The 24,042-nt window shown below is 47.8% G+C and overlaps 1 protein-coding gene across 1 annotated transcript in view; it reads right to left on the reverse strand.

The window, feature by feature from the left end:
* Positions 1–24,042, reverse strand: part of KIAA1549 (KIAA1549 ortholog) — a 129,763-nt gene that overhangs the window by 105,426 nt on the left and 295 nt on the right. The gene's annotated exons all lie outside the window — the stretch shown is intronic.

Raw genomic sequence — 24,042 nt, forward strand, 5'->3', positions numbered from 1 at the left:
TCCCCTGTTGCCGGCTGAAGGCAGAGGGGACCAGCCACCAGCTCAGCGACTCCTGCTCTCCCCTGGGGTTGGACCTTCACCCTCTCTCTCATCAGATCATCCATCTCTCCTACTCTGCCAAAATTATCAGCGCCATCTCACATGAGGTCCCCCATCACCCTCAGCTCAGCCCATCTCTGTCACCACAGTTCCGTCATTCCTCCATCCACAAGGTCAGGTGCACCCCTTCCCTCCTCCCTCCCCCTCTCCACACACAAACACACACACACACACACACACACACCTTCCTCTCTGAGAATCCTGAATCCCAAACGTGGCATCAAGGAATGCAGGCTTCCTGGACCTTCCCTCCTCCCACATCTTCATCTCTCCCCTTCAAGCATCAGAGACCTTCTCTCCCTGTAATATTTTCTCCTCACCCCTGTGGCTGCCCCAGCCCAGCTTCTCTTTTCCCTTCCCTTTCCTTCCCAGGCCTTTCCTGGAATGCACAGTTGGCATCCCTTCTCCTCAGTTCCTCTGTGGCAGGTGAGCACTCGCCAGGCTGGCCCTGGGGACTGCTTATGGCCATCTCTGCAGTTCTGCGAACAGCTCCCAGATGAACAACTGCACTGGCTTAAGCTATCAACCCACGTGTTCCATGATAACACCTGCTTTCTCCACACACACAAAAAACCTGACTTGCAGTAACTACAGATCTTAAGCACGCACCCAAAACCTAACAAGTCACTGGGATCATTCAGGGACCGTCTGAGTTATTAATAAAAGGCCAATTGGGCAAATACCCCTGCGCCAGTGGAAAGCCGATACAGCATGAGGAGCCAACTACAAGAGGAAAGAACACGACATAGATGTCTGCACAATAGCCAGGACTTTAAAAGTGTTTCCTGAATCGATGTGAAAGAGTTACCTTTATAAATATTGCAGAACGCAACTGCTTTGTTTTCATCAAACCGTCTGGCTCCAAGGCATAACTAATATGTATTAAAAGCACAGTGTCTGGAATCAGACGAACTGGGTTGGCGTCTCCACTATGTCGGGTTAATCAATCCTGTCCTCAGTGTTTCCGTCTATAAAACAAGGACAAGAATACACGCCTCGCGGGGCCATTAGATTAAATGAGATAATGCACGGAAAGGGCTAACCTTGGCTGCACATCAGAAGCACCTGGGGCGCTGTACAGACGACCGATGCCTGGCTTCCACTCCCAGAGAGTCTGGGGATAGCTGGAATTTTAAAATGTCCCAGGAGAGTCTCATGTGCCCAAGGTCAAGAGCCACTGAACTAGCACATGGCCAGCTTTCAAAAAATGCCAACTATTAGTGTAATGATTAATAAGATGGCCTAGAAAGGTAAGAATTCGGGGTTCTAGGTCTAAACAAGGTTACACATAAGGGGAATCAAGCTCAGGCAAGTGAGCATTTTAATCATCAGGAAGCTTAAGTGGAAAATAAAAACAAACATGCTTTCTTGGTCCTGCTCTTCTCAGCTAGTAAAGTCAGAGAAGTGTAGCTCAGGAATAAATGAAGGGCTCCATCGGTCGAGCAATGTTCATGAAGGTCACTCACAGCTAAGCAAGAGGAACTGTAAACTGCTGGTGTGAATTCCCGGGGCCTGAAGCTCTAACCGGCTGCTATAATGATCACCTAATTGGCCACTTTTACAAAATATTTATACTCTAGTCTAAAAATGTATTTTCACTATGGGAATTTGTACTTGGCATTAGAGACATTAACTCTTGTTCTCATCGCTTCTGTCACTTTGTGATAATCTTGAGATGTTTGGATCCGAAGGAAATGTTCTAGAAGGTTCCATGAGGTGAGGCCTTTAAAATAAGGATCACCCTTCCCACATGAAAAACTGCCCCACCCTCCCCCCCCAAAAAAAACACACAACAAATAAACTGAAATATCTAGTGAAAAACAAAAATATGAAAGCAACGTGAGTGAAATAAAATGAGGAAGGCCACCTTAGGAAAGAACACAGTGCTAAATTCAAAAGGAAAAATGATGGGATTCACAGTCCCAAGACGAGAATCTATGGGAATTTAATTCAGGATTTTCATAATATGAAATTTTAAGGCCATTTCCTATAATGTTTATAAATATTCTTATTTACCTTCCACATAACACAAATATGCACATGACACAAAATAACCTGATCAAGCACTGATTTCTTATCTACTGTGATATATTCATTCAAAGACATTTTTTTCACATTCTAAGATATCTGAAATTAGCATGCCCTTACAACCAAGGGTGTGCCATGGGTTAAGGGGCAGCTTTTATTCTTCCTGTTTTCTCTTTCTCAGAGGTACAGAAAATAACTGGTCCATCACACTGTCAGCGGCATTTTAGCTTCAATGAAGTAGTATATTAGTCATCAGCAGTAATATTACAATGTGAGATGCTTTATGCTGCCAAAGAACTAATACTCTAAATTGGAGACAGGATGTAATCATACAAATTTAGATTAACAATAATAAAAAATCAGCTCCTAATAAGAGCCAATGAATGTCATAGAAACTGCTGAAAGAATATGAAGCAGAGAGCATTCATGCAGTTTAATTCAGTCACAGCAGTCATGGGGTATTGGAGCCATGATGCCCAAGAGGCTAACGGTGCCACAAAGAGGGACAGAAAAGATCCCCACACAGTACAGCCAGGACTCGATTGTCACCACACATGGCCCTCCTCTGAAGTATCCTCAGGTGGTTCTGCCACCTCTTCATTCAAACACTCACGAGCTCCTACTATGTGCCAGAGGCAGCACCAAATTTCTGGGATCTGGACACAATGTTCCTGACCCTGAGGTGCTCATAGTCTGGTAGTAAAAGCAATTAAAAACAAGTCATTGTAAGAGTTTGCATATGAGATGATAAGTCCTGGAGCTAGACAGGGGTGATGCCTACACAACAATGTGAACGTACTTAATATCACTCAACTGTACACTTAAAAATGGTTAGCCCTGGCCGGTTTGACTCAGTGGATAGAGCGTTGGCCTGTAGATCAAAGGGTCCCAGGTTTGATTCTGGTCAAGGGCATACATACCTTGGTTGCAGGCTCCTCCCCAGACCCGGCCCTGGTCAGGCTCATGCAGGAGGCAACTGATCAATGTGTTTCTCTCACATTGATGTTTCTCTTTGTCTTTCCCTCTCTCTCCCATTCTCTGTAAAAATCAATGGAAAAAGTGTCCTTGGGTGAGGATTAAAAAAGTGTCTTGGGTGAGGATTAAAAAAGTGTCCTTGGGTGAGGTTAATGGGTAAATCTTGTGTTATGTATATTAACCACAATAACCAATCAATCAATCGATCGATCAATCACTGTAATACATGATAAAAACAGTCAGAATAGAGATAATGAACACAACTGTGGCACAAAGGAGAGTCAAGGAAGAGCGCTTAACAAAGGAAAGACAGCTTGGACTGGGTGATAACAGATGTGACGCCCCAGAAAGGAGCCCTGTGTTCCTCCATCTTTTCACCCTCAGATCATATCATCAGTCCCCTGGAAACAGCAGTGCTGACCTGTTCACATACCTGGTGTGGCCAAGATGCCCAATGCCAAAGCCCTCTCTAACTGCTGGGCTTGGGATCTTTCAAGGTGCCTCGAGTAGTGACCCCTTTGTGGGTGAACACCTGTTCACAATGAGATTAAACAAAACATAACCAGACAACAACAGTCCCAGCTAGAAAACAACAGTCCTGCCAGGTTCTCTCTTTCTAGAGAATTACTGACCCACACAAACTATAAATCTATTTCAAAAAGCCCAGCACAGAGGACATATTTTGAAAAAGTTATTCTGGTTCACACACACAGGGTTCTTTTCTTTTAAAGTCTATCCTTTTTGATCTAGCTATTCTCGTTCTATAAATGGATCCTAAAGGAAATATCCAGAAACTCAAAGATCTAGGTACAAAGAGGCTCATCACAGCATTGTATACAATGGCAACAATGAATACCAATAAAGATGACCAATTCTGCTCTGCAACAGAATACTATGCATCCATCAAAAATATTATAGCGTGGAAATGTTTGCAAGAAAATGAAAGTTGCAGAGTGCAAAATTATATAGACAGCATGACCCCATTTTATGAAAAGTCAAGTCTATTATATATATGTCTGTATATATATTTTTAAAAGATCATAGTTATCTCAGTATCCCAACAGCTAGCATGGCACTCAGCACATGGCAGTGAATGCTGACAAAATGTTAGGTGAATAATGCAGGCATGGGACCTCCCATGCATGAATGAGTGGGGCCTCCATACAACTGGACTACCGGCAGGCATGCATCTGGCACTGGAAAACCCAAGACAAAGAAGGAAGGAGAAAACATAGGATCCGGTAAGCAAAAGTTCCAGAACCAGACAAAATTCAAAAGGTGCAGGAAGGAGCTAAAGGGAAAGATCAGGATGGTGGAGTCAAAAGTCACCATTGAAATCCACTGAGATTTGGGGGTTGTTTCCGAAGCACAACTAGTTTATCCTGACAGATAAAATACACATCCTATAGTACATGTTCTGTCATGGGGAGCTGAACTTGGAAGGAAGAGAACTTGAAGGTTGTCAGTGAATAAAATCAATATAAATGGTGATGAAAAAACTAGAACAATTTCAGGTCTAAGATTTCTGGAAATTATTTAGACGATCCAGGCAAGAACTCAAGGCGTTAATACACTGTGTTTTACGAAGAGCGAACAGGCTCAAGGGGCATATAAAACAATGGAAGTAGGACAGCTTGGAGCACAGGTTGGGTTTTGAACAAGGTACTTATTTTAAGGCATCAACTTCCTCCCACCAAAATTTCCAAGTCAATGAGAAATTGATTTCAAACCAGTGGAATACACCAATTTATTAACAAAAAGGATGTATTACAACCACATACTCTGCTGTTGGAAACAAACCACAAGAAAATAATATAGTCAAAACAAAGTAGAAATATTATCAAAACCACAGGGATATGATCCAGGACATGACAAGAGAGGAAACACAGTAAGAAAACTTGGTATAAAGAAAAATATTGCCCTCTTGCTGGAGGATATGGAATGGGAGTCCATAAGATGAATTTTTAACTCCCTGAGATTTTTTATTTTTAACATTTTAATTTTTTGTCTGCTAAAATAAAACAAAATGGCATCGTCATGCAATACTTTAGCTTTCAGCCCGGCCAGCGTGGCTTGGTGGTTGAGTTTGACCTATGAACCAAGAGGTCACAGCTCAATTCCCGGTCAGGGCACATGCCTGGGTCGCGAGCTGGATTCCCCAGTGTGGGGCGTGCAGGAGGCAGCTGATCAATGATTCTCTCTCATCATTGTGGTTTTCTATCTCTCTCTCCCTCTCCCTTCCTCTCTGAAATCAATAAAAATATATTTTTTAAAAAATACTTTAGCTTTCAAAAGCCTGCTTCTTTCATTTCTCTTAAGCAGTATTTGATGAGCACCTTCTATGTGCCGGGTCCTGCATGTGCCTTCTAGCCAAGACTTCTGACACAGGTCAGGCGCTGGCCAGGCCCACAGAGACTGTGGCTCTCTGTCCACAGGATTCACTCAAGCAAGCAAGCAAAGACTGTGAGTGAGCACTTCAATGGTAAAGATCATAGAGTTGTTCTTTTTTATTTTAGTTTATTTTTTATTGGATTTATTGGGGTGACATTGGTTAATGAAATTATGCAGGTTTCAGGTATATAATTCTACAATACATCATCTTTTTATTTAATTTTAGAGAGGGAGAGGAAGAGAGAGAGAAAAAGAAAGAGAGGGAGAGGGAGGGAGGGAGGGAGGGAGGGAGGGAGGGAGGGAGGGAGGGAGAGAGGGAGGGAGGGAGAGAGGGAGAGGGAGAGGGAGAGAGAGAGAGAGAGAGAGAGAGAGAGAGAGAGAGAAAAGCATCGATTTTGTTGTTCCACTTATTTATGCATTCACTGGTTGACTCTTGTATGTGCCCTGACTGGGGATCGAACCCACAACCTTGGACCTGCAATCTTGGCATATGGGGACGACACTCTAACCAACTGAGCTACCAGGCCAAGGCCATAGAGTCATTCTTTTAAAAATAAAATTTTATATATAAATATATATATATATATATATATATATATATGGCCTGGTGCACAAAAATTTGTGCACTCGGGGGGGGGGGGGTCCCTCAGCCCGGCCTGTGCCCTCTCTCAGTCTGGGACCCCTCAGGAGATAACCACCTGCTGGCTTAGGCCTGCTCCCGGGTGGCAGAGGGCAGGCCCAATCCCTAGGTGCAGCCCCTGGTCGGGCTCAGAGCAGGGCCGATTGGGGAGTTGGGGCGCCGACCCCTGTCATGCACAGAGCAGGGCGGATTGGGAGGTTGTGATGCCACCCTCAGTCACGCTTAGGATAGGGCCGATTGGGGGTTTGGGGCACCGCCCCCTGTCACACTCAAGGCAGGGTCGATGGGGAGGTTGCGGCACCACCCCGTGTCACGCACAGAGCAGGGTCCATCAGGGGGGTTGGAGCTCTGTACCCTGTCACGCACAGAGAAGGGCCCATCAGAGGGTTGGGGAGCTCCCCCCTGTCATGCACAGAGCAGGGCCGATCAGGGAGTTGAGGAGCTCCCCCCTGTCACTCACAGAGTAGGGCCGATAGGGGAGTTGGGGCACTGCCCCGTCACACACAGAGCAGGGTGGATCAGGGTGTTGGGGCGCCGCACCCTGTCACACTCAGGGCAGGGCCGATGGGGAGGTTATGGCTCTACCCCATCACACACAGAGCAGGGCCCGTGGGGGGGGGAGGGTTGGGGCGCCGCACCCTGTCACACACAGAGCCGCAGGGCGATCAGGGGGTTGGGGAGCTCCCCCCTATCAGGCACAGAGCCGGGCTGATCAGGGGGTTGGGGCGCCTTCCCCTGTCACAAACAGAGCAGGGTGGATAGGGAGGTTGTGGCCCTGCCCCCTGTCACACACAGAGCTGCAGGGCGATCAGGGGGTTTGGGCACTGCCCCCTGTCACGCTGATCCCGGTGCTGGGAGGCCTCGCGACTCCGCTGATCCCGGTGCTGGGAGGCATATTACCCTTTTACTATATAGGATAGAGGCCTGGTGCACGGGTGGGGGCATGCTGGTTTGCCCTGAAGGGTGTCCTGGATCAGGGTGGGGGTCCTGCTTGGGTGCCTGGCCAGCCTGGGTGAGGGGCTGATGGCTGTTTGCAGCTAGTCACACCTCCTTCAGGGTGGGGGTCCCCACTGGGGTGCCTGGCCAGTCTGGGTGAGGGGCTGAGGGCTGTTTTCAGGCTGGCAGGTGACTGAAGCTCCCAACCGCTCCTTTTTTTTCTTTTTCTTTTTTTATTCTGGGCCAGCTTTAGGTCTGAGGCTTGGCTCCAGCTCTGAGGCCTCGGCTGCTGAAAGCAGGTATCTGGTTTGTTTGGGTTCTATAATCGAAACACTGTTTCAACTCCAGCTCTGAGATCCCAGCTCGCTGAAAGCAGGTTTCTGGGGTTTTGTTTAGCTTCTATATTTGTAACAATGTTTCAAACTGCAAGCTCAGAAACCTGCAGCGGCAGGCAGGGAACACTGGCTTCCTCCGTCACTGAAGCAAGCAAGCCTCATGTTCGCTTCAAGCTGCCTGGCTGCCGGCCGCCATCTTGGCTGGCAGTTAATTTGCATATCACCCTGATTAGCCAATGGGAAGGGTAGCGGAGGTACGGCTAATTTTTCTCTTTTGTTAGATAGGATATATGTTTTTATTAATTTTAGAAAGAGAGGAATAGAGATAGAGAGGTAGAAACATTGCTGAGAAAGAAACATCAATTGGCTGTCTCCTGCACACCCCCTACTAGAGATCGAGGCAGCAACCCAGGCATGTGCCTGACTGGGAATCAAACCAGTGACATCTTGGTTCATGAATTGACACTCAAACACTGAGCCACACCAGTGGGGCCGTAGAGTCATTCTTGTTGTTGTTGTTAATCCTCATCCGAGGACATTCTTCCATTGACTTTGAGAGAGAGTGGAAGGGAGAGGGAGAAAGAGAGAGCGAGAAACATGGATGTGAGAGAGATACATCAACTGGTTGCCTCCCACACACACCCTGAACAGGGCCAGGAACGGAGCCTACAACCGAGGTACAAGCCCTTGATCAGCACTGAATCCGGGACCCTTCAGTCCTCGGGCCAATGCTTATCCACTGAGCCAAACTAGCCAGGGCCATAGAGTCATTCTTACACATGGACCCACAGCAAAGGAAACCCTGGCTGGGGGATGCACATCCCCAACCCCTAGGGTTACAAGGGCTCCTATTAGTGTGTGACCTTAAGCAAGTTAGTGAACCTCTCGAATCTTTATCGTCCTCATCTGTAAAGTGGGGGTAGTAACAGTGCTTACCTAGTAGAGTTGTTGCATAGATTAAACAAGATACCCTGTTGCCTAGCACGATAGCTGGCACGTGACTAGCACTCCGTAATTGTTGGATAATTATTTCCAGGTCAGCCCTGAGATTTCTGGAGAGAACCAGAGAAAGGAATACAAAGAGTACCCTGATGCCAATGGACAATCAGAAACATGCAACTTTAAAGGAGGCATGTTTTTACCCATGAGTTTGGCAAAGATGATAAAGATTGGTAACAGCCTGTCTCATGGAGGATAGAAGCAAATGGCACTAATTCATTACTAGAGAGAATGTCAATTGCTTCAGACTTTCTAGAGAGCAATTTGGCAATAAATATCAAAATCGAATACATGAATACTGCCTGGTCCAGCAGTTCTATTTCTGGGAATGTATCGTGAGGAAATAATTAGAAAGGTGCGTAGAGATATATGTACCAAGACCCTCAAAGCAGTGTTTTTACCACAGCAAAAGTTGAAGGCAATGTAATTCTCCATCAGCAGGCAACTGGTTCAATAAAGAGGGAACATCCACCGCATCGAATAAAACCACGAAGCGGCTATTCTTCCTGGCAATGCAAAGATTCTATGATAAAGTGTGATGTGAAAAAGGCACGTCAGCAAACGTGTGGAGTATGGGACCATTACTTTGCGTGTGTGTGTGTGCTTATGTGTGTGGGGGGGGGGGGGAGGTCTGAAAGGAGAAACACCAAAATGGCCTAGTGTTTATCTCCGGTGGCGGGGTTTTCACTTGCTACCTTACATCTTTCCGCACCATCTGAATTCATTTCATGTGCAATAGATTTTCCATTTCAAGCCTCATCACATCACTCCTCTGCTCTAAACCCTGCAATGCTTCCCCCCTTACCTGGAATAATGCCAAAGTCCTGGGGGCCTCTGACACTCCACCCCAGCACCCACTTCCTCTCACACCTCAGCTCCTGTTGCCTCCCACTCCTCTACCCCCTCCCTCTCTGTCTTGGGCACACTGGCCCCTCCCCACCCCCCAACACCAGGCACACTTCTGCCTCTACACTGGCTACTTCATCTGCTGGGAACACTGTCCCCCCAAACCCTGCATGGCTTGTCCCTTTGCCTCCCTCAAATTTTAGATTAAACGTCACTGTTACGGGTTTAAACCATGTCCCCCCAAAAATCCCTAAATTGAGGTCCTAACCCCCAGTACCTCAGAATGTGACCTCGTTTGGAAACAGGATCGGTGCAGAGGTAAGGAGTTTAGGTGAGGTCTCCCTGGAGGAGAGTGGACCCTACTCAACCTGACCTTATAAAAAGAGGCAAGGGCATAGTCCCTTCCCTAGCACCTTCAGGGGGAACATGGCCCCTTGACCTTGATCTGGAACTCCTAGCCTCCAGAACTACACGACAATAAACTTCTCTTGTTGAAGCCATTCAGTTTGTGGCACTTTGTTATGGCATCCCCAGAAAATTAATACAGTCACCTGGTCAAGGAGTCCTCCCGCACCACCCCGATTAAAACTTCAGCTCCTCACTCCCAAGCCCTTTGTCTGTTCCACTGACTCACAGCACTTATCACCTAGAAACACATTATGTAATTAACTTTGTCACTGACGCATCCTGAGAGGCCCGGCACAGGGCAGACATTGCCCCCAGAGCAGGCATCCAAGAAAGATCTGCTGAACAAATGAACAGACACAGAAAACAGATAAATTCTACCTGGTGGAGGGAGGCAGAGAAGAAGCAGGCACATATATATAAGATGGTGATCGGTGCCGTGGAGAAAAAATAAAGCAGAGTCAGGAGCAAGGAATTGCGGAGGAGGTTGTTGTTTAAAAAACACGGGTAGGAAGGCCTCCCTGAGTATGTGAGATTTGAGCAGAACCTGAAGGAAGGGGCGCAGTAAACCATGTAGATAGTATCTGAGATAAGAATGTTCTGGGCTGAGGGAACAGTGAGTACAAATTATTGCAATGAACACATATCACTTTTATAATCAGGGAAAAAACCAGTAAAGCTATTGTTATCCTGAAAATACATAAAAATATAAAAGCCAAATTCTAAGGGCTAAGAAGAAGAATTTGATTTTTTAAATTCCTGAGACTGTATTAAGTAAGGCCCAGGTTGAAAATTCCCACCCCTTCCAAGAATGCCTTTCCTCAACCCTGTCCCCCATCCCATCCTCCATCAAATGACTGTCCAGGGAAAAACACCTAACAACGCAGAATGGGGAGGGGGAGAGGGAGAGAGCGGGGAGGTCAGCTGAGAGGTGAGGCAGTCCTAAGGCAGAGAGACCTGGAGATCCTTGTTGGTGCCACAGAGCCAAGCAGCTCTGTCTTAGCAAGCCTTTGACTTGCTCCCCGCAACCCGCCACCACCACTCCCACCCAGTGTGCCCTGTGCCTGTCGTCCTTCCATCCCAGCCTGTCACAGGCCTCAGCCCAGCCTGTCTGTCGTGGGCTCCTGGCCTGTCCCCAGACCACTGTGGCCCCTGGCTCTGACTGATGTTCGCTCCAGCTAACCAACCAACTGCTACCCACTCAACCTCACTTTAGGTTGTTGTTTTTCAATAATTGTGGTTTTTAAAAAACCCACATAGATTAAATTTACCATATTAACCATTTCTAAGTAGTATTAAGTATTTTCACATTGTTGTGCAACCAACTCTTCTCATCTTGCAAAACTGAAGCTCTGTACCCATTAAGCACTAACTCCCATTCCCGCCTCCCCTCAGCCCCTGCAACCACCATCCTACCTTCTGTCTCCATGACTCTGGCGCCTCTAGGCACTTCATATAAGTGGAATCGCACAGTCAGTGTCTTTTAGTGACTGGCTTACCTCACTTAGTGCAATGCCATGTTGTAGCATGTGTCAAAATGCCCTTCTTTTCTAAGAAGGAATAATAATACCATTGAGTGCATTCAGCACATTTTGTGCATCCATGCATCCGCTGACAGATGCCACCCCCCCGCCACACACACACACACACACACACACACACACACACACGTCAGTTTTGACACCTGCTTGCATCAGCTCTCTGCAGAGGCTCCTGAAATCCTTGGCAGTCACCCACCCTGACTCCTGCTGAGATCAGAGCAGGGAAACCAAGGACTGGACCAAGGGCGCTTAGGCTGCACATCCAGCCAGACACCAGCTCAGCTCTGAGCCTGCTGCTGCAGCTCCGTTTCCCAATCACCTTGAAATCTGGGCGGAATTTTTCTCCCCACCAATGAGGTAACAACCAAAAATCTTTGAAATGCACCCAACCTCAATGAGACACTGCCGTCTGGCTAGAGCTCCCCAACCCTTAGTGCACAAACAAATCACGGGAAGATGCTCTCAAAGGCAGATTCTGGGGCGGGACCCGAGAGTCCACCTTTGTAACAAGCACAGTGCGGTCCTCAGGCCTCACCCACAGCAGCAAAGGCCTAGTGACGTCCCACCAGTTCACACCTGTCTCCTGGCTTCACCCAAGTCCCCTAGAAGCTGGCTTCAGAAGATGGTGTGTTTTGTATGCTTGAGGCTTCCCGCTTTGAGAGCTTCCCAGAAGTATATGCCCAGTGTTTTAAAGCAGCCCTGACTGTCTGGCTCCACAGTGAATCCTAGCACCTAAAACAGTGGTGATGGGGGTCCTTCCACAGCCCAAACAGGAGACCAGGGAGCAAGGAAAGAAGCAGGGAGAGTTTTCAAGTGACTCCCCAAAGGTGAACAGCCTGCCCAACACCAGCAGGAACCTGACCTCCTGACCGCCTGCCTACACACCCATCCCAGCGGAGCCCAGGACCACTGTCACCTGTTCGTTTTCTGCCCATGGCTGGGGCCACCCAGGGCTGCGGAGAGGCGAGCAGAGTCAGGCAGAGCCAGGCCTCCCAACCTCAGCCAGGCCTTGCCACTTCAGTCGCCCCTTCTCAATTTCCTCTGGAAACCAGCTGTATTTTCTCAAGCTCCCAATTCCACCTGGCACTCGCCCTCCTCTCAGAAGATGGTCTCCTCCACCACTCTCCACGAAGTCACCCGCTCCTCCAAGCCTGTCTCCAGGTCTCGTCTCCTATTTCTCCTTCGGTCTTGCTCCTCTCTAAAAGGAATCCCTGCCTGGCTGGTGTGGCTCAGTGGATGACCCTCAACCTATGAACCAGGAGGTCACGGTTTGATTCCCGGTCAGGGTACATGCCCGGGGTTGTGGGCTCAATCCCCAGTGTGGGGCGTGCAGGAGGCAGCCGATCAATGATTCTCTCTCGTCACTGATATTTCTATCTCTCCCTCTCCCTTCCGCTCTGAAATCAATAAAAATATCTTTAATTTTTAAAAAAAGGAATCCCTGGTGCCATCACCTCCAAATCCCTGAGAGAGGTCACCCCTACCCTGACTGCTTCCCTCTCCAGCAATATCTGTCTCTTCCAATATCCATCCCAACCCTTTTTGGTTTATTCCTCTCTACTGCCTCACCTGCACAGGTGGCCCTACTTACCCACCCCTTTACCACCCCCTAACTCACTGCCTTATTTCACTGCTGGAACAAACACGGCACCCCCCAAAGCAGAAGCTGGCCCTCTGACAGATGCTGCTCGGCCCCAGTAAATTACACCCTGGGTGGAAAAGGGAGGTCTGCCTCTGCTGCTGGCCCTGGATCACAGGAGGGCAAAACTCAGTCTTCAAATCACATCACTTCCCCTCTCTGTCGGTCCCTCTCAGCACCAACATTTTGGGAATAGTCTGTACCCACTGCGGACATTTTCTCACAAGCCCCTACATCGGATCCCCACTCCCAGCGGGCCCCATAAACCTAGTACCTGAGGGCACACACAGGCTGTGGACTCAGACTGGAGCACCATGAAAACCACGGGGCAGCCAGCACAGATGTTTAAGCAAGAAGGAAGTGACGTGAGCAGATGTGTTTCCAGAAGGATCCTCCAGCTGAAGGTGGAGGATGAAGTGGATGGAGCCAGAGCAGAAGTGGAGGCCGTGTCAGTAACTGGAGCACGATGGCGGGCTGGAATGAGGGTGGGGCAGTGGGGATGGCAGAGGAAAGTGGACAGAACGAAGACATATTTCTTCCCCTGCATGAGACGTCATTGGGTCACTTCCCTTCATTCACTGAGGACTTGGAGTCCCACTCACAGTCCTTTCTACCTCACTCGTGGCAAATCCAACATCCACAGATTATACACCCAAAGGCTTTCACCCACATTTCACTACAGCAACTGACTCCCACGGCTACCCTGCCCTGGGTCGTTAACCAAGACCAAGCCCAGAGTTGATCCATTCTGAAACCTTAAATGCCAACACCGCCAACCCCTCCAGCCCTCGCCCCACCTCACTGCCCATCCACTGCCTCTGGTCCTCTCTCATCCGGCTCGGCTCCACACTGCAGCATCCAGGCCATGTCTCACCAGGTCCCTCTGTTCCCCTTGGCTCTTCACCACACCTGCCTGGGATTCCCAACCCCGACTCAGCCAATGGCCTGCCTTTCCCTGGCCTCACTTGGAATGCCAGATGCGGCAGGGCAAGACCACATCACAGGTGCACTGGCATCACTGCAATTTCTCCCATCGCCTTAGACTTCACTCCCCACCTTCCACCAGCCCCCTCCACTTCCTTCTCCCAATACTGTCTCTCTCCAGTCCTGCTTGTGGTCAGCCCGCCTGCCCACATGAACGTCTCACTGTGGGTGAATTATCCTTCAATTACTTCTGCTCTTTCTTAAATTATTCACTATATCTTTACTGATTCTTCCTTGAAGCCTATAAACATGATCAAATCTATAACCTCTTTCTAAAACCTCCATCAACCCCATGCCACCTAAGTGCCAGGGGTAACACAACCTCACCAGGCATGAGAATCATTTGAGGAGCTTATTGAGCATTTCAAAACTACAAAACCTCCGGCATCCCCTAATTCAGTAGGTCTAGCTTGACCGTGAGTGCAGGATTTTAACAAGAGCCCCAGATGATTCTGACCGAGTGGCCCTCACACCATCCTCTGAGAAACAGTTCCACGCAGCAGCATGGGACACGATGTGACAACCACCTATATGAAAACCCTCCCCTCCCTGGTTTTCACGACTCTGCTTTCTCAGGCCAGTTTCCTCTGTGGGCTCCTCCTTCCCTTCCCCTGTCCTGAATGTTGGTTTCCGGGGCCTCTGTCCTTAGCCTTCTTCTCTTCCAACTACATGCACTCCCTCAGAAGGATCTTCCAGGTCTATGACTTCAGCTACCATCAAATGCACCCATTTAACACACTTTTTTTAAAGTGTTGGATCTGGGATGCATGGAAGGAAGGAAGGAAGGAAGGAAGGAAGGAAGGAAGGAAGGAAGGAAGGAAGGAAGGAAGGAAGGAAGGAAGGAAGGAAGGAAAAAAGGGAAGGAGGGAGGGAGGGAGGACAAATGGGAGGGAGGGAGGGAGGGATCGAGGGAGGGAAGGGGGGAAGGAAGGAAGGAAGGAAGGAAGGAAGGAAGGAAGGAAGGAAGGAGGAGAGAAGGAGAGAAGGAGGGAGGAAGAAGGTACTGGTGATACTCAATACAATATACAACATATACAACAGGTAGGCATATGCACTGACCAACTGGAAGGGTTGCTATTCTAAAGCAGAGCCCTGAGGTTCCTGCTAGCTGAGCATTAACCCTTCAGTTCCTGAATCTTGGGGGGGAGGGGAGGGGTGGACATCCTAGGAGAAGAACCAGGAAAAGAATCCAGAGGGAAGGCATGTAAACCCAAGGAATTTAGGCAGATGGGGATGCCATATAGCAGCTATTTACTAACTGGTATGGTAGTTTTTCAGTATGCTAATGAATGAATGGGTTATGAATCAGGGCAGGTCTAGAAAACCATTTTGTTCTGCAGGACCTAACTGTCTCTAGAGCGCGCGCGCGCGCGCACACACACACACTCACACACACACACCACAACCACACACTCCTCTATTGCTCCCTTATTCTCACACATTCTCCTCACCCCCCACTCCCACCTTCTTGCCAGTCGCCGTCTTCTCTCCCCCAAACCATTTTGTTCTGAAGTTGCCTGGTCAATAGGGCTCTTGTACATATTCACATAGATTCAGTCAATCCCAAAGGCAGGTGTATCTCAAGGTCCCTGAAGATCTGGACTGGCTCCAGAGCAGTCTGGGCTGACTCAGGCCCCAGCGAGCCAACACCACTCACTCCCAGAAGGTTGGAACGGGAGGCATTACCTCTTAGCCCAGTGCTTCTCAAACTTAGAGAGAGAGAGAGAGAGAGAGATCACTTGAGGGCCTTATGCAATGCAGATTCTGAAGGTCTGGAGTGGGGCCTGAGATTCTGCATTTCTAACGAGCTCCCAGATGGCGATGATGCCGCAGTATCACACTTTCAGTAGCAAGGTTAGATTTTCACCAATGAGGAGAAGCAATGCCCGAAGCTGCATGCCACAGCAGTAGCACACCTAGAGCATTACCAAGCAAGACTGGGGCTATGGGGTGGGGGTGAGAGACAAAGAGGAAGATTGAGAGCAAAGTACGTGTCCTGGGGGTGTGGCTGCAGGAGGGGAGGGGAGAGGAGGGTTTATGAAAAAGAAGGATTGAATGCAATGGGGAGAGTAAACTGCTTTCTGCAGGTCCCTGGACTAGAACATCTATAGGACAGTGAGATGGCAACACTCACAAGCATTCAACAGACAATTACTCCAGGACAATTACAACCTATAACAAGCATATTCTGAGGTGGTCAGCATGTGGGCTTGAAATGGAAGAGCTGAAAGAGAACTCAGAGATCATCGGAGCGACCCATCTTACACCGATGAAGAAACCCCGGACGAGGTAGCTTGTCCACAGACACAAAGCCAGTTATCAGCAGAAAAGAGCACACTCAGGTTTGCCAGCTCACAGGTCAATGTGCTTTCCAACAAATCGTGCTGCCCGGGCACGTGAGGGAGAAATGCTGTCACGGAGCTGCAGATGAAAGGTGGGTGGCCACAGCTTGGCAACAAGTTAGAGCCGTCAGAGCAGCATCTTCCTATCTGGGAAAATCAACCCAGTGCGAATATAATTACAGTAATTAGCTAGCTGCCTCCAGCACCCAGGGCACTGGGAGAAAACCTGTGGCTCCCAGGTCCCAGGCGACTTTTAACAACAGCCCGGCTGGCTTCTGTTTTCGGGATTAAGTGAGGTTTTTCCTGACAAAGACTGCAAACAGCTGTTCCCAAGGGAACGGGCGTGAGAATTTAAAATGAAGTCCTCTATGTCCTTTGACTCGCAACCCAAAGAAAACCAAGCAAACTAGATATAACCAAAAAAACTGTCTCAATGTCACGATCTTAAATCAACTGTTCTAACAGGAGAAAGACAATTGCAACGTATTACGTGCCCATACCCCCAAAAGACTATGACATTTTCAGTTACTGGATTGTATAGTCTCTGGATCAGTAGTTCCACAGTTTAAAGTGCCTTAAAATCAGCTGTGAACTTGTTAAAAATGAAGATTCCCAGGCACTCCCACCAAAAATTCTAATGTGGGTCAAGGGTGAGCCCCAGAGATCTAAATTCTTAACAAGCAACCCCCGCTCCTCCATCCTCATGTTGTTGATGCAGAAGGTGGAGGAATCACACTTTTGAAACATTTATCTTAGTCTTTATTTATAGGATACTAAACCACTCAAAAAGTATCTATATATATAAAACCCTAATATGCAAATAGGCGGAATGGCAGAAAAACCAAACAACCAGTTGCTATGACGTGCACTAACCACCAGGGGGTGCACGCAGAATATGACGGGCATCGGCAGCAGGCAGCAGAGCATGGAACATGGTGGGTGTCGGCCACGGCAGGATGGTGGAGCAAGTGAGCGGGGGCACTAAGACCAAGGAGGGGCGCCGGCCACTGTCATCCAGACTACAGTGGCCGCAGTCCCACCCGGTGCTTGCACCTGCTGCAGGCACCAGCCCCACCTCTCACACCCACTGCCGGCGCCCGGCGCCAGTCCCAATCGCTCAGCGACATCAGCGGGTGCGAGTGGCAGCTGCTGGCCCCGATCGATCGCCCCTGAGGCCTTCTTTACCTCCCCCTGCTCCTGAGGGGCGATTGGGGCAGCAGCTGCTGCTTGTAGCCACTGCTGGCGCCAGCCCCAATCTCTCCGTGCAAGTGAGACCAGCGCTGTCAGCACATGGGAGCAGCGGCGGTGGGAGTGGGGCTGCTGGCCGAGAGGGGACCTGGCGGGAGGGGCTGGGCAGGGGCACAAGGATGGGCCAAGACCCACCCCTGTGCCCACCGCAGCATCGCGGCCCACAGTTCCTTTCAAGGTGCATGAATTCGTGCACTGGGACCATAGTTACAAATATTCACCTTGAAATGGCTAATAAGAGAACCAAGATGGCGGCATAGGTTGCTGCTTTGAACAACTACTTCAAAAGTGAAACTAAAACACGGAACGGACATCACCCAGAACCACAGAAACGCTGGTTGAGTGGAAGTCCTACAACTAGGAGGAAAGAGAAACGCACACGGACACTCAGAGGAGGCGCAGTGGTGAAGTCAAATTCTGAGGTGCGGAGTGCGCGGAGCGGGCTGGCGGTGGAGGGCGCGGTTGTTGTTTTCAATCGGGAGGGAGTCGCAGACTCTGAGCACCAGATCCGGGCGAGTCTTTAGGGACCCAGACTCAAACGCGAGAAGCGGGACTGTCTGGCTTCGGTCAGAGCGAGTGCAATTTCTCTCCGAGCTTTGCAGCGGGTGCTGGGACTCAGAGAGGCAGAGCCCCTGGGGACAGGACTGAGAGCCGCCATAACTGCTCTCTCCGGCCCACCCTGTTGATCCTGTGCGACCCGCCCCGCCCAAGCCCTGCACGGAGGCATTTGCCGGATAGCCTCAGGCAAAGGCTAGATTAGCACCTCCCTAGAGGACAGAAGTTCTCTCACTGCTGACACAGCTGATTCTCATAGCCACTTGGCCTGGAGGTCAAACCCTCCCTGGAATTAGCTACAACAATCAAGATTTAACTATAAGACTTCGAACAAAGACCACTAGGGGGTACACCAAGGAAGCATAACAAAATGCGGAGACAAAGAAACAGGACAAAATTGTCAATGGAAGAAATAGAGTTCAGAACCACACTTTTAAGGTCCCTCAAGAACTGTTTAGAAGCTGTCGATAAACTTAATGAGATCTACACGAAAACTAATAAGACCCTCGATCTTATATTGGGGAACCAACGAGAAATTAAGCATACACGGACTGAAATAACGAATATTATACAGACGCCCGACAGCAGACCAGAGGAGCGCAAGAATCAAGTCAATGATTTGAAATGCGAGGAAGCAAAAAACATCCAACCGGAAAAGCAAAATGAAAAAAGAATCCAAAAATGCGAGGATAGTGTAAGGAGCCTCTGGGACAGCTTCAAGCGTACCAACATCAGAATTATAGGGGTGCCAGAAGATGAGAGAGACCAAGATATTGAAAACCTATTTGAAGAAATAATGACAGAAAACTTCCCCCACCTGGTGAAAGAAATGGACTTACAGGTCCAAGAAGCGCGGAGAACCCCAAACAAAAGGAATCCAAAGAGGACCACACCAAGACACATCATAATTAAAATGCCAAGAGCAAAAGATAAAGAGAGAATCTTAAAAGCAGCAAGAGAAAGAAACCGAGTTACCTACAAGGGAATACCCATACGACTGTCAGCTGATTTCTCAACAGAAACTTTGCAGGCCAGAAGGGAGTGGCAAGAAATATTCAAAGTGATGAATACCAAGAACCTACAACCAAGATTACTTTATCCAGCAAAGCTATCATTCAGAATTGAAGGTCAGATAAAGAGCTTCACAGATAAGGAAAAGCTAAAGGAGTTCATCACCACCAAACCAGGATTATATGAAATGCTGAAAGGTATCCTTTAAGAAGAGGAAGAGGAAGAAAAAGGTAAAGATACACATTATGAACAACAAATATGCATCTATCAACAAGTGAATCTAAGAATCAAGTGAATTAATAATCTGATGAACAGAATGAACTGTTGATTATAATAGAATCAGGGACATAGAAAGGGAATGGACTGACTATTCTTGGGGGGGAAAGGGGTGTGGGAGATGTGGGAAGAGACTGGACAAAAATCGTGCACCTATGGATGAGGACAGTGGGTGGGGAGTGAGGGCGGAGGGTGGGGCGGGAACTGGGAGGAGGGGAGTTACGGGGGGGGAAAAAAAGAGGAACAAATGTAATAATCTGAACAATAAAGATTTAATTAAAAAAAAAAAAAAAAAAGAAATGGCTAATAAAATAATACATCAAAGAAGATAAAAATTTAACCTGCCATAAGTATAAATGAAATGGAAAAAACACAAAAAGAAGAGCAAAATGGCCAATTTTGCTAATCAAAAGAACCAAAAACTTCTGAATTTCAAAATTATATAAAAAATTTGTAAAACTCCATTAGAAGGGGAAACTTAACACACAGGAGAAAAAATGGTTGCTATCCATATATAGAAAGATTTAAAAATGCAATTCCAGCCCTGACCAGTTTGGCTCAGCGGATGGAGCGTCGGCCTGCGGACTCAAGGGTCCCAGGTTCGGTTCTAGTCAAGAGCATGTACCTTGTTTGCGGGCGTCCCCAGTGTGGGCGTGCAGGGGGCGGCTGATCAATGTTTCTCTCTCATCGATGTTTCTGGCTCTCTGTCCCTCTCTCCTGCTCTCTGTGGAAGATCAATGGAATATATTTTTTAAAAAATGTAATTCCAGCTCTAACTGGTTTGGCTCAGTGGCTAGAGCTTCGGCCTGCGGACCAAAGGGTACAGGGTTCAATTCCAGTCAAGGGCACGTACCTTGGTTGCAGGCCCGAGCCCTGGTTGGGGCTCATGCAGGAGGCAACCAGTCGATGTGTTTCTCTCACATCGATGTTTCTGTCTTTCCTTCTCTTCCACTCTCCTTAAAAATCAATAGAAAAAATATCCTCGGGTGAGGATTAACCAAAAAATAAGTAAATAAATAAAAATAAATATGGCCCTAGCTGGTTTGGCTCAGTGGATAGAGCGTTGGCCTGCAGACTGAAGAGTCCGGGGTTCGATTCCAGTCAAGGGCACATGCCCAGGTTGTGGGCTCAATCCCCAGTAGGGGGCATGCAGGAGGTAGTCAATCAATGATTCTATCTCTCTCTCCTTTACCCTTCCTCTCTGAAATCAATAAAATATATTTTAAAAATAAATATGTAATTCCACAATAACTAAATATGTAATTACATATTTATTTAAATATGTAATTCTCTGAGCAAAAACACAGAGAAAGTTAATGGAATACAAGTACAAAATAAACAAAAAATATTCAATTCATAAGTAATAAGAAATTAAAACAATGTATTACAAATGTATTTAACATGGATTTTTAAAATAATATTCAATCCTAGTGATGATGTGAATCAGGCTACCACATAAACTGCCAGGCTTTATTTCAGCTTCATATAAAATTGTTGTTCATTCAACAGCCACTTACTGAGCACCTATAAGGCACTCACCACACTGACCAAAACATGCAAAGAGCCAGCCTAGTGGGCCTTAGATTTATGTTACATCCTAATTTCCCTTCTAGAAATGTAAACTTAAAAAAAAAAAAAAACCCACACAAAGAAATATAGCCTTACATACATAGCTATTCAACACAGCATTGTTTATAACAGCCAAAAAAGCTGGAAATAATAAATGAATAATTAAGTAATTATTAGGATGGAAAATTGTGAATAAGGAAATACTTAATTCAATTATTGAGTGAAAAAAAGTAAATACATTGTGCATATAATTCAATTTTCTTTTTTTTAATGTTAACAAAGAAAAGGCAAAACTATTTACAGTGTTATCTGTGGGTTGTACACGTGTGGGGACCTGTTTTCTATACCTTCTAGTAATTTCTAAATTGCAAAGTAATTTGCAAAGTTATCAGTTTCATAATAACTTCTCATAATATTTTGAGAAAGACATCCCTCAATACGAAGAAAAAATGGACACGATTCTTTTCTTTTACGTTGTGGGTGTAGGATCTCCTCAAAGCACAATATTCAAAAGCAACTTCAAAGTATTACAAATTGTTTCCACAACAGTGAACAGTCAAGACCAAACTCATAAATGTTTAAACACTCAAAATGCTGAATGAAATGGAAATAGACCAGAAATCGATAAGACATAGAAATTTAAATAGAGACTGAAATTAGGAGACCAACTGGAAGGTGGACTCCATTTAACAAAAGTTAACAAGGAAAGAGAAACCTCCTGGAGGAGGAGGAAGTTTTCAGAGCCACGGAAGGGGCTGGTGTCTAACCTAGGAAATCCAAAACAGGATTAAGACGCACCATTTTCTGACTAATACCGCTTCCTCTTCAGAAAGAGAACCACCATGTCAGAGCTCAGCCAAGCCTCCTCCATCCCCACTCTGATGGTGAAAACACTCGGGACTCACAGCCAGAGGGGAGACCAGGACCAAACAACGGAAAGGCAATCTTGCCCGTGAACCGTCGTGCCAGGGGTCTGCGCTTGCTTGCGCACAGCTCTGTGTTTCCCATTGGGTCCTTGAGGACAGCTGCTTCCCAGTCTATGACCCAGTCTGGAAGCAGCTGCGCCAACCAGAGGCCAATGCACAAATGAGTGGAAGGACGCAGTCTCTGCTTCCGTGATGTCAGCTCTAGAGTGGACAGAGAATTCATTTCATGTCTCCAGGTTGAACACAGGCATACCAAGGAGATACTGCAGCTTTGGTCGGGTTTCAGACCACCATAATAAGGCAAGTCCTAACCTTTGTGCTGGTGGAGGGTCTTGCCTTCAGTTTGTAAAAAAATATATATATATGCAACACCTGTGAAGTGCAATAAAACAGGGCTCTGTATTTGTATTGTGGGTTGAGGGGAAACAGGAATGGACTTCTAAAGAAGAGAAAGTTACGGAGGGACAGAACAAACAGCTCCACTACTGACATCAGATTTATCAAAGAATTACTTACGTTCTCCACATCTACAAAATATCCATTTGGCCACATTCGCCTGGGGAAGCTGTATGGAGGTTAACTGCAGAGTTTGGAATCAAACTAACCTAAATGCCGGCATCCTTAGTTCCCTCATCTGTAAAATAGGGGACGATGATGCCTAACCCACAAGGAGATTGGGTCTTGTGTACAAGATACAGCACCAGGCACACAGGCAGCGCTCAGTAAATGGAAATTATTAGTTGGCCTGTCCCGCAGCTGATGAATCTGTTAGTATGAGATGGGCTTTCTTTGTTGACTAAAGACAAGGGCAGTCTTCATGAACATCTCTTCTCCCAGAAAAGCCTAGTGTCTCCTGTCCTCTCTGGACACATGGACACACCGGGCGGAGCATGCAGGGAGCAGAACTGAGACCAGAGGTGAGGGCGTTAGGCAAAGTCGTTCGCACCCTCGGTATACTGCTGGGAAGAGACCCATTTTGTCACCCGGGCTGTGGTGTGGCCTTCTGAGGCAGGGTTCCACCCAGCTGTGGGAAATCTTTGTGGAGACCTCAGGTGTGAGGTCAAGTCTGCAGGTCAGGGCTGCAGGGTGACTGACAGGTGATGACTCTGCACAAACTAGCCTGTGACCTTGAGCAAGTCACTTCTCATGTCAGTTTCCTCTTCAGTCAAAGGAGTGGTTCCCTTCTCTGATCCCTGAAGTCTCTTCCTGGGCTCCTACTGGACCATCGCCTACACGGTGCCGGTTATCGCTCCAACAGTGAGGTCCGAGGGACACCTTCAAATGTGTTCCGTTTCTTTTCAAAGCCACTTGGCAGTCTTTTGGCCATCCCCCCAAGGGAAGGGAGGATTTGGCGTCGCTTCCATGGCTTTCTGTTCCTGCTCCATGCCCACCCTGGGCTGCTCATCCCACCTTTCCTTTTCTGCCCACCAAGTGGTCAAGTGTGAGCGCGCCGGGGACAACCACGGGCTCACAGCCTGTCAGCTCAGAGACGGTTTCCAGGCCATCCTGTGTGTATGCTCAGGGTGGACAAATAAACATTTCAGAGAAGCAATACGAATTAAATCATTTCCTCAACAAAACCCGCCCACACGCTTCTCCATAAATCATGCCTCTTAATTCCGTGCTGATGAGCCGTCAGTAAACTGCATCTATTATAGAAACAACCCTGACTCCTTTCATGCCCTGACACTCGGAAATCACAATATTGTCACACTCTATTGTACTAATGCCTTTGCAGAAGTAAAAGCAACCGCTAGTTCCCTGGAAAGACCCGTGGCCAGGGCGCTTTCCAAGAGATATTCTTTGAATGTTCTTTGTGTCCTGGTGCACTGGGGGACACCACACCGCCGGAATCCCTGTATCTGAGGGGCGCAGGGCTACTCAGAGTAATGCAACACCGCCTTAAGGCGCACACACCCCTCCCCGGTGTCCCCCTTCAGCCTGACAATAACGTACCCCCTAACATTTCATATACCGCCCTGCCACGGCCACGCACGCATTCAATTCCACTGCCTGGATTTTGCAGAGAAAATAAAGGCACGTTGGGAGATGAAGCCACCAGACCCGCCTCGGACTCCGAGGATAACAGGAGAGCTTTGCAGATCATTAGCAAGATTGGCCACCATCCGCCGGCTTTCTCCCTTTCTTCCCTCCGCGCCTTCGGTGGCTGGGCCCGAGAAGAATGGAAGAGCATCTCCAGCCAGGAGGGCGAGGGAGCGGCGGGGAATAAAAGAGTCTGGGCGGGGAAGGCAGGATTTTGAAAACAGCAGCAATCAAGGCAGGCAGGGTCCCCGCGG

This window comes from Myotis daubentonii, chromosome 10, assembly GCF_963259705.1.
Source record: "Myotis daubentonii chromosome 10, mMyoDau2.1, whole genome shotgun sequence".
Lineage (NCBI taxonomy): Eukaryota > Metazoa > Chordata > Mammalia > Chiroptera > Vespertilionidae > Myotis > Myotis daubentonii.